This window comes from Urocampus carinirostris, chromosome 12, assembly GCF_059441175.1.
Source record: "Urocampus carinirostris isolate Australia breed hairy pipefish chromosome 12, RoL_Ucar_1.0, whole genome shotgun sequence".
NCBI classification, from domain to species: domain Eukaryota; kingdom Metazoa; phylum Chordata; class Actinopteri; order Syngnathiformes; family Syngnathidae; genus Urocampus; species Urocampus carinirostris.
The window spans coordinates 12,954,050-12,964,915 of NC_142360.1; the positions used below are offsets into that span (position 1 = coordinate 12,954,050).

At 40.5% G+C, this 10,866-nt stretch overlaps 1 long non-coding RNA gene across 1 annotated transcript; it reads left to right on the forward strand.

The window, feature by feature from the left end:
* Positions 1–6,037: 6,037 nt before the first annotated feature.
* LOC148354988 (uncharacterized) lies at positions 6,038–7,181 on the forward strand. Its single transcript, XR_015852298.1, has 2 exons — positions 6,038–6,421; positions 6,815–7,181. It is a non-coding gene; the product is annotated as an uncharacterized LOC148354988 (long non-coding RNA).
* The last annotated feature ends 3,685 nt before the right edge of the window (positions 7,182–10,866 follow it).

Genomic DNA, 10,866 nt, shown 5'->3' on the forward strand with positions numbered 1-10,866 from the left:
AAATCTACCAATGCACATTAAGCTTGTTCAGAAAGTAAGTCAGAGTTTGCGCGTATCATTTGTGTCTGTCTTACATGTCTACAATTCTTTGCAGCACCAATGAAGAAAATAATTCCCGGATAGAGAAACTGAGCATGTGTACAATGTACACAAGTTCTCGAATCAGGTGAATATGTATACATGTATGAGTAATCCAAAAGTGAAAGGATTTACCCAACACCTTCAATCGTACTATATCGTCTGACTTAGAGACTATAATTAGATTTTTTTTTGTGTTCATATGGTTCTACATAGCTGAATGTCGGCAACATTTCTGATGATCCGACTATTGCCAGCATGTAAATGTACACAGTGTGTTATGGGGGGGGCGACATAAAGTGTCTTTGTTCAAGGCCTAGACTGGGGGTCTCCAACAACGGTGCACGCCAGCACCAGGTAGCCCCCTAAGAACAAAGTAGCCCGCAGACAGGTTCTGACAATAGTTCACCAGCCATGGGTCATTGCGAATTTTTAGAAAATTTTATTTCTAACCGACATAACTTCTAATAATTACAGCATGGTACTAACATCGTAACATCAGAGTACAGAGACATCTTGCTACTTTGTGCTGTGGTTATTGCTGGTTCGCTGCTTCGCCGATTTTAAACTGTATTAAATTGACTGTCTGTGATAGGCTAGTGTATGCAGCCTGGCGGGCACCCAATTCATTGTGTTCACCAAAATGAAGCACAGCGACCACTACAGCTAGTATTTCTCGATATTTCGTGTTACATAGAAAATATATTAATAAATACAGTCGGACTCTGAAGAAAGTCCGAAGAGCGCAGAGAAATGGTGATCACCAGCGGGACCGAGGCGGTGTCGTAAATGAAAGCAATAGCCGTGCTGCAGGTCCGGCCTACTGCTACAGCTACGTGACAAGCCAGCTCTGCTGAGCTTGTATCTCACCAACGCCAGTCAGTCGGTAAGGACGTTATCACGGGGTAAGTTTGGCCCTTGAGGGAAGGTAAATCGCTAATTCATAGATTTTCGTGTTTCACAAGGGGTTTCTGTTCCCATTTAATCGTGTGAATTAAGGGGTTTCTGCAATAAGTAAGTTGTTATTTTAGAAACGTATATCAAAATGGTAGGCCTCCGTGCCGATCAGCGGCTTCCCATCTGCCCTCCCCATGACCGCAAAGGTGTCTGGCTCCTTATCTACACGTGTCTGCTGATTAATTGCTGCCTGATCACGGCTGTTGCCGCTCCCTGCTAATTTTCGTCTTGCTGGATTTTTACTGCCTGTAAGCATGCTGGGTGTGAGGTTTTCTAGTGCTAATTGCACAGTATTTGTTGCTAATAGGATAATAATTGAAGCAGGTGCAGATAGCGGGGCGGTTATTTGGAGCGGGGAGGTGTGCTTTGGCATCACGCCAGGGATGCATGCTGTTCAGCACAACGTTACGAGCGCATCAAATGCAATGGTTACAAAAAAAAAAACAGAGCGAGACAATGAGAAGCCCAGTGTGTGGAAAATTATCATTGTATTTTTAAAAACACACTTTCCTTGCTGCTCAATTAGCATCCCAGGACATGTTTTTTTCGCTGTCCAATTTCCCCCATTCCTGCTATTTTATAATCTCGCATCAAAAACATTTTTTGTTCATTTTTGGGTTATTATAATAATGGGGCTGCAAATAAAAGGAAAAAAATACTGATATTAATGTATTATAGGCATTTAGATATTGAGTTGAGTTAGGTTTTATTTGTGCAAAAATGTACTGATTTTTCTTTAATATCATTTTGACGCAAGACGATTTAAATTTTTTTAACTTTTATGTACTAAATTATCAAACTCTGGCCTGTAATCTTTTCCCGGATATTTAGAAAAATAACAATTTTTGTACAATTTGAAAGTACAGATGCTCCCATCGGCTCGCTACAGTTTAACTGTACGGGTCAGGTGTATCGACATTTCGTTCTGTGTGCATGGTTACAAAGAATGACAATAAAAGTAAATTCTATTCTATTTTATTCTATTCCCATACTTACGAACATTCGGCTTACCTAAAACGGTAGATATGAACCTTTTTTTCGGGATGTCAGAAAATATCCGGACATGGCTGTAAGTTAGATTTTGTATTGTGTGCACCTTTTTCCGAGTACAGGAGCTTACTGTAGTACTTCTTTCCGCCGCTGCTGGCTTGTGGCACTGTGAGAGGTCACCCAGCATCCACCCTGAAGAAGAAATCTGGCTTCCTCTTCCTAGTTCGTGTGTAAACATACTGTACTTAATATCCTACGCGTCCAAGAACTTTGACGTTTTTATTGTTTAATATCTCTTGCATCCATTCAATATGGTTGGTGTAAAGAGGCGAGCCGTTTCTTCTGAAATAAGAGAGCCTGATACGGTTGAGAAAATGGTTGGAACATTTTTTTCTGGCCACTTTTTATCACGTAGGAGGACGTCTTGAAGCGCATCTTCTCCGAGAGGGAAATGGGCCAAAGGAGCATCTGGTTTCACCGCCGGGCCATCTTGGACTCTTTCGTCCGGGACTTCCACTGCTGGCACCCCGATCGTCCTAAGAGGTCGCCAAGTTGCCCCCATTAAAAGGGGAAGGGGGCACTGTCATGCTTGTTGCCTGCAGACCCCCTTTCCCCCACAAGATTGCAGATTTACCCCATTTTCCAATCCCTTTTACTTCTTCTCTCCAAAGCTTTTTTCAGTTAGACAATCAGCCAGTTTAGATAAAAATACCCTGGACTCCCTCCCCACTTACCTTAACTGTTTTTGATTCCTGATGCTCCTTACCTTTAAAACCACAAGCCTGTGCCTTCCACATTCCAGTTTTGTCACTCCAAGACCGGCTACACCATCTCCTCCACAGATGCCCTACTTGTCCCCACTATTGTCGACCCAAACCTTAAAAGGTATTCCCAAATCTTCACTGAGGATTTTTCTTCACCCCAACACCCCCGCTCTGACTTCCGTAACAAGACTATTTTTCAAGATCTCCCGGTCCTAAACCCCCTTCTTGCCAGTTTTGTTGTTGTTTCTGTTTAGATAAACGTCCCTTCCAAGTGGGGTTAGACCACATCCGTTGTGTCTCGCATTTGGGTCTGTCCGACACCTCATGACAGTAAGGACCACATCTCGAGGTAAGTTTTATCCTTTGGGGCTTTTGTGCTACTTTGCAGATTTTCACTTTTTGCTGGTGGTTTTGGTCCCCGTTAAACGTAATAGAGAAAGGATTACTGTAACTGGAAAACCTTGAAAATTATTACTTCACATGCAGTGACACATTTCAATACACCCTCTGTTTTGAACAAAAAAATTGGCATATACGAAATATTAAACTTCATTTTTTCTGTGTGGTCCATTGAGGAACGTTCTAGAGCACCTCTGCTGCATAAACAGAAGCATTATGCCGTATAATAAGTACATAAATAGATAAATAAAGAAATAGATATATGATCACCTAAAAATGCTGACTAAGATGTGTAGCTTTGTGAAGCAATCAAATCTGCATCAGCGTTGAAAGCTAGCTTCATTTTGGGTGGTAAGGTCAAACCGCCAAAGCCCGGATGGCATTTTCGGGCAGCAACGCTTTTGTGTTAATCACCACTCTCTTGTTCCCCTCAGAGACTTTTCCGTCTTGAATACGGTGATGATATTAATGCTAATCGTAATATAGCCCACGTTAGATATACGCTCCCTTTGCTTTGAACTGTAAATGGTTTGTGTTTGGGGAAAGAGACGCGATTAAGCACAGCGAGACTATAAGACGGTAAATCTGGAGAAGCAGGAGCACCACTGCCCCCCCCTCGTCACCATAAACAAATAATCCAGCGCCTTCTCTTTACCCCACCCTATGCTATTTGAAATCAGTTTGGATTAGGACAAAATATGGGGCTGTTCCAATTGAATGTCACACTGAGAGAGGGTGCATCTTCCCCTTTCCATTTAGGCCCCCGCCTGCACCAAAAGCGTGCGCTGTGTTTAGCCCCGCTTAGCCAAATGAGCTCCTAATAAATGCGGCGCTGAGCCCCTCCACCGCCGAGCCGCTTATAATTGGAGAGCTTTATTCTTCGCTTTGGAGAGGGAAGGTATTAATGAAGGGGTGGAGGGAAAGGTATGTATGCCTATGTGTGTTTGCAAGGTAAGTGGCTGAGAGTGTGTGCAAAGGGTGGAGTGTGTGAAGGCAAATGAGGGTGTGTATTAGAGGGAATCGATGTTATTGCATGTTTCTCGTGTGAGGTCAGGCTTGGCGTGTGCCTTGTTGTCATGTAAATGCTGTCCACTAGATCACAATTTTCATCATTAAAAAATCTTAAGGACTCAAGAGCGTCTCAGATAGATATCCTTGGTCCAATTGCCTTTTTTTGTTCTTTTTGTCTGACTTTGAAAAGGGCTGGGTAAAAATTGGAAGGAACATTTTGCTTTTTGCTCACATTCAGTCTCCGTACTTTTATGGTGTGCCTTAGCCTAATTTTCTGTTGCATAACACATTACACATTTTCTCAGTGCGTCTTTTGTTGGGAACCGCATTTGGCCTAACGTCACCCAAATCATAGCTTGAACGTATCTGTATTTGCGCATCAAAGGTTACCATCACAACTCCACCACGTGGGGTGCGCCCTTAGACCCCAGAGATGGTAGACGTCTCACCTCGCAAGGGCAGTCTGAATTTGTCCAGCAACAAGGGAAGAGGGCATATCCTAACAAGAAGAACTGGATCAAAATCCTGACCAAGTTTTAGCTCAACAAGCAGCCAAAGAACCTTGCTAAGTCATCAGCCAAGCTTGATCAAGCTCGCGGCAGAACTGGTGGGACAAAGCCAGCAACCTCAGGAAAGCCTCAAGCCACCAGCAGTCAAACTCTGCTTCAACAACTTGCTTCCTTTGGTCCTCGTAGCAGACCTACCAGGATTCCTCATCACTCTACAGCCAAGGACATAAAGACTGGGCCGTCATCTTCATCAAAGCAAAACTTTGCCGGACATCTCACTGTTTCTAGGTATTGGTATTGGTGTGACGTAAAAGGGGCCATTATGTCAAAATACAACAACGCAATAATCAATCCAATGTTGTTGTCTGTCCAAATGGTGCCAGTTTAAGTTCTTAACTTGTAGTTTTGTTTTGTTTTATTTTCTTATTATTGTTTTGTGTTCTATTTAAGCTTCTTCAGTTGATGATTAGTAAAAGTCCATAAATCCAAGAGTGTGTGTGTCTTGATTAAAGTATTTTGAACGATCAAAACGGTAAAAAGAATTCACCTAAAGTGTGTGTAGCCACCCTTCAGAATAACTAAACAAGGTTTTTCATCCGATTTCCAGACATAATGATCTAAAAGAGTATGTGGTGCTCCAAAGAGGCGAGACGAGATTTTAAAAGAATAAACGTGGCTCTTTAATTCAATTGGTCATTAAAGATAGAAAACCGTCTTGCCAATGTATGTATTTATTATTATTTATTTTGTAGAGTGGTACCATTGTTCGTTGGACGCACACATTTTTAAACAACTTTTTACCATAAACTTGTTAAATTATATTCTGAGTTATAGAAAAGAAATATAGTAACTCCACATTTTTGCATATATGAATTATTTCAAAATCTTTCAAGGGAATCCATAATTTATTGACATTCATCGTTCATCTCAAGGAAGGGCCTCAGACTAGCAACCCTAATTTAAAAAAAAAAAAAAAAAGATTAAAAAAATAATAAATAACATTAAAAAATGTATCAGACAATCACTCGTCATAAAGGAATAATTTCCTTACTCACGTTCATCAAACAAGTCTCAAATTATTAACCCAATTTTCAACACAAAATAAGATCTAAAAGAAAAAATAAACCCATTGATAATGAATATCAAAATCAATCAATAATTTAATTTGATAGAACTTAAACAAATCCATAACTAATTGATATTCAACTTTCATATTAAGGAGGGACCTCAAATCATCGACCTTAGTTTTAAATATAAAATATAAAAACAAGTTTAAGAATTAAAAAGTGAATCCTTGTGTCCAAGTGTCCTTGAGCAAGACACTAAGGCCCAATCCCATTTCTCTCACTCGGCCCTGAGGACCCTCCAGTGAGGTCCCTCGATAGAGGAGTGCCCTCCGCCGGTGGAGTGCAAAGTGGAGATGGTTTGGACAAGACTTGCAAGGTTCCACCCCTGTCCAGGAGATGGCGGTAATATTAATTGGCTGTAGACCTCAGTGACGTATTGGTCTACGTCACATGTAAACAACTCGAGTCTCAACCTGTGGTGTGTCAGTTGGAGAGTTCGTGCAACGTTAAAAATGCCCGCTACAGCTGTGTTATTACCGATTGCCTGAAAGCTCATCATCTTTTCCGTGTCTCCAATCAACGGAGGAGAAATGTGCTATACTGAAGACAGCTTCGGCGCTATGTAGTGCTGATTCATCTTTACAAGGTACGTACACTCATTAAAAAAAATGACCCGTTCGGTCAAATACAGTAAAAGTTAGCATACAATGCACGTTCACATAATACCTTATGTTTGTGTAGACATAAATGGCAATCTACTTATTAGTATCTTAATGCCATTTTATGACATATAGTAGGGGTCTTTAGTGTGTGACATGATGAAAAGTAAACAAACAAGAACAGTCCACCTGACCCTTAAGCTGACATAATATCGTCACCAAACTTCCCTGTACGACCCAAAAACCTTAGTTCATAAGGAATTTAATTCAAAAGAGTTGTCATTGGATATAAAAAAGCTCATTTCAACATTTTTTCATGATGCTTACATCATCTATGCCCACATTTATGTCTAAATTGTTTGTTATCTATTGTGTTCCAGAGTGGCTGTCCCATAAGCGTGGACAGGTTGGACAGGAATGTTCCCATCCTGTGCTTATGGTTCGATGTGAAGTCAAAACTCATTCAGGACTTAAGGTTGAGCAAGAAGGTCATGTGGGCCCTGCAGGAGCTGCTAAAGAGGGAACAGGGCCATGGCTGGAGGGCCTATACTGGCTGGCCCACGGTCTGTCCTACCGTGTGGTGTCACGGGTCTTCAGGGTTCCCAGGTCCACAATACACAGAATTGTCCACAGTTAATATGGAATAAATTGCCCAAAAGCCATGTTTTAGGCTTTGGAAGTCAGACCCACATTTGCATTCCGTGCTTTTCTGCATTACTATTCAATAAACATCTTTATTTTGAGTAACACCTTGGTGGTTTATTTCGTAATGATGTGAGATACTGTGTGTGAACTATGTGACTGTTGGACAGAAAACAACTACAAATCACTCCAGTTTAAATAATAGTTTACTTTCAGAAAAACAAAATCACATTGGGCCGAAATACATAATAGTAAATAAATAATATGTCACAAATTGTAACAAAAATATACCAATACTTCCATAAAGCTGGAAAACACAAACTGGAACTTCATTGAGTTCTTAATAAAATAAAATATTTTCCTTTTATAAAACAAAGGGAAACATTGCAGGGATGTCACTGTTCTGGAAATTTGTCCACGAGCTTCCCAAAAAGGACGGGAACCGCTCAGTTTTGGCCACAGTTTCCTCGAGCATTTTCCTCACTCCGGCAGACTCCGCTTTCAAAAAGTCAAGGAGTGTATCGTGCTTCCTTTTTTTTCTGGGTGATTTGGGGTTTGGTGCCGGATTAGAAGATGCCAACGACGTGCCCGTCGGTGTGGATGGCGTGGTAGCTGTGATGGTGGCCAGCTCTTCCACGGGACGTTCTACATTGGCCTTTAGGTTGGGTGGAAAAAACAAGAATTACTTAATGCTTGTGTATTGCACAAAAACAACTGTGTATAGGATGCTCAACAAGTTGATGTGAGAAATTATAGGATGTGTTCTGGATAATTATTTGATAGTGAATAGATACACAAAATTGACATGTTATTCTTATGGCTGTAAGAGCCTTCTATTGGCCAGCATCACATATGCTTTAGAATTGACTCCACATTTGGACAACATTTTGAGAAGGTAATTAGTTTACTTAATATGTGTTTACAGAGAAGGCAGTGGACTGTGTGATAGTAATTTGTTTCAACTGTATTTCCACGTGAAATTCGGAAACATTACTCATAATGCATGATGAAAACTAATGCATTCTGATCTCACATGAAATAATCATATTGTAAATAAAACACGACACCCGAAATTGTGTGCAGTAAACAAGCGCGTATGTCCAGAACGTTATTCTGACTATGCTCCTTTAGCGACTGGCCATGTAGATAATAATGTAAAAGCACGACTCGTTTAAGATACAAACAGGGATGGGCTGAACCGTGATTTTCTGCACAGTTATCCTACTTTAGAGTTTGTAGCGTGAAGATTATTTTTTGGCAGCTCCCTTGGTAGATTTGTGCACTTCGTAAAGTAGCGATTTTGCAATGTTCATGTTTTAACGCGAAAATACGATTTTCTATTGCATTTACGTCTAACTAAGATATCTCAATACATTTTGTTGCAAATACATGCGTGGTTGTGGAAAACTACTTACATTTGTGCGGTTCCTTTCCGGGCATGTTTGTTGATATTGAGAATTCGCAAAGACTTCTGGGTAGTCACTTCGCCGCCAAGTGAGGTAGGGAGCCCCCTCGGTCTTGAAGTGGTTACGAGATGGTTTGAGGTCACTTCTGCCTCGGACTTGAGAGTATCGGGACACACCCCATTTTCACGTGAACGCGCAAACCGAGTGACTAGGGCACATAGCGAGTGAAAGTGCGAAGAATGGGACTCAGCCTAAATCCCTCAAGCAGGTGGGCGCCTTGCATGGCTGTTGCCGCTATTGGTGTGAGTGTGTGTGTGATTGGGTAAATGTGAAGCACATGGTAAACCTCATTGGGAGGTCTTCAGTGAGTTGAAAAGAGCTTTATAAATGCAGACCATTTACTATTTTAATTTGTGGGAATTTTTTGGCAATAGTAAAACTTTTATCCTAAAAAAAAAGAAAAATGTTAGAATTGATCATAATAAACTAAAGGTAAATGTAGAAAAACAAGTATACTACAAAAACTTGAAAGTGACCTTAAAGCACCTTTCTTCAACCCCCCAAAGCTTTTCATGAAGGGTGTTCTGTAGATGTCATCTCCCTCTATCTGAGGCTCATGTTATGTAGAATAAATGCAATAACACACACAGTCCCTTTAATTAGATTTTACATTATACCTAAAATATTTAATTTTGTTACTTATTTTTAATATTTTGCAAAGCATCAAGAACATGTGTTTGGAGACTGAATTTTGATGACTAACCTTACCTTAAAACGTGTTTTTTAGATGAACATAATAATAATAATAATAATAATAATAATAATAATAATAATAATAATAATAATAATAATAATAATAATATTTTAGCACCAGCTCGGTAGCCTAGATGGTAGGGCGCCCGATCAGAGACTGGGAGGTCGCTGGTTCAAGCCACAAGACTTACAACATTGGTACTCATTGCCTCCCTGCTTGGCGCTCGGCATTAAGGGTTGGAATTGGGGGGATTGGTCACCTAATGACTAAAATGGCTGCGCCCTGTTTGGCTGCGACTGCATAGGCCCGTACAGTTTAACTGTACGGGTCAGGTGTATCGACGTTTTGTTCTGTGTGCATGGTTACAAAAAATGACAATAAAAGTAAATTCTATTCTTCTTCTTCTATCCTTCTAATATAGTTGACTCCCTCAAGCTATTTGAGTACTGCTCATTTATTAACAACTTCCAACCATCCATTATCTGCACCGCTTATCCTCAGTAGGGTCACGGGGGTGCTGTAGCCAATCCTAGCTGTGTTATTGGGCAGTGGTTACGGGAAACCCTGAACCGGTTGCAAGCCAGTTGTAGGGCACACAGAGAGACAATTCGCTCTTTCACACCTAGGCACTATTTGGACCGGCCGATTAACCTGACATGCATGCTATTTAGCCAATATATCCAAATCAACACAATACTAAAAGCCTTTTAATCAAGACGTACTTACAAAAATGCAGAATTTGGTGTTGATATTCATCTGAGTGAAAAGTCGAGATATTCAATCATTTAGAGTTGAAAGCATCCCAACATTTTTCAATATCAAGCTCATTTCGGGGATGAATAAAGTATCTATCTATCTATCTATCTATCTATCTATCTATCTATCTATCTATCTATCTATCTATCTATCTATCTATCTATCTATCTATCTATCTATCTATCTATCTATCTATCTATCTATTAAGTCAAGACTTTGTCGCCTTCTTCGTACGAAGAGACCTTACAGCTTGCCGAGGCCGTGCGTGTGCGTGTTTGTGCGCACGTGCATTTGTGTGCCTGTGTGAAGTCAAGTGCAAATAGACATATTGAGATAAGTTTTATCACCTAATTGAATGACCTTAGACTGAACTCTGACAGCGGCGTGTGATGGATGAGAGAGCGATGAAAGCGTGTTTGAGGCACATATAGGAAGAGATTAGGCACCCTTGTGGTTATCTTCGACAGCCCCATGTTTACTCTCAAGTATGTCTGACGGATGCTATGATAGATGATTTCTCCGATACTTTTTTCTTGTTCGTGATGGAATGTCAATTGCACTTGGCATTTTCGCTCGATTCAACTCTCATGAAGATTTGGATATTTAAATTGGTGTTTCGAGTAAGTCAAAACTGTGAGTTTCTCATAAGTAACTTAGTTTCTCTTAAACTCTAAAACGTGATTCTGATTTAAATTCGCAATGGTGTTATAAGGATTGAATCGGTAAAAAATCTGAAAGGGTTTGAAACTGGTCAGCGGCCTCCAATTCTTTTAACCGGGGTGCCAGGTGACATAGGGCAGCCCTTGATGTTACATACCACATAGGAAATGACGGGCCTATAATGGGGATTTCCTGAACGAGAAAATGACAAGAG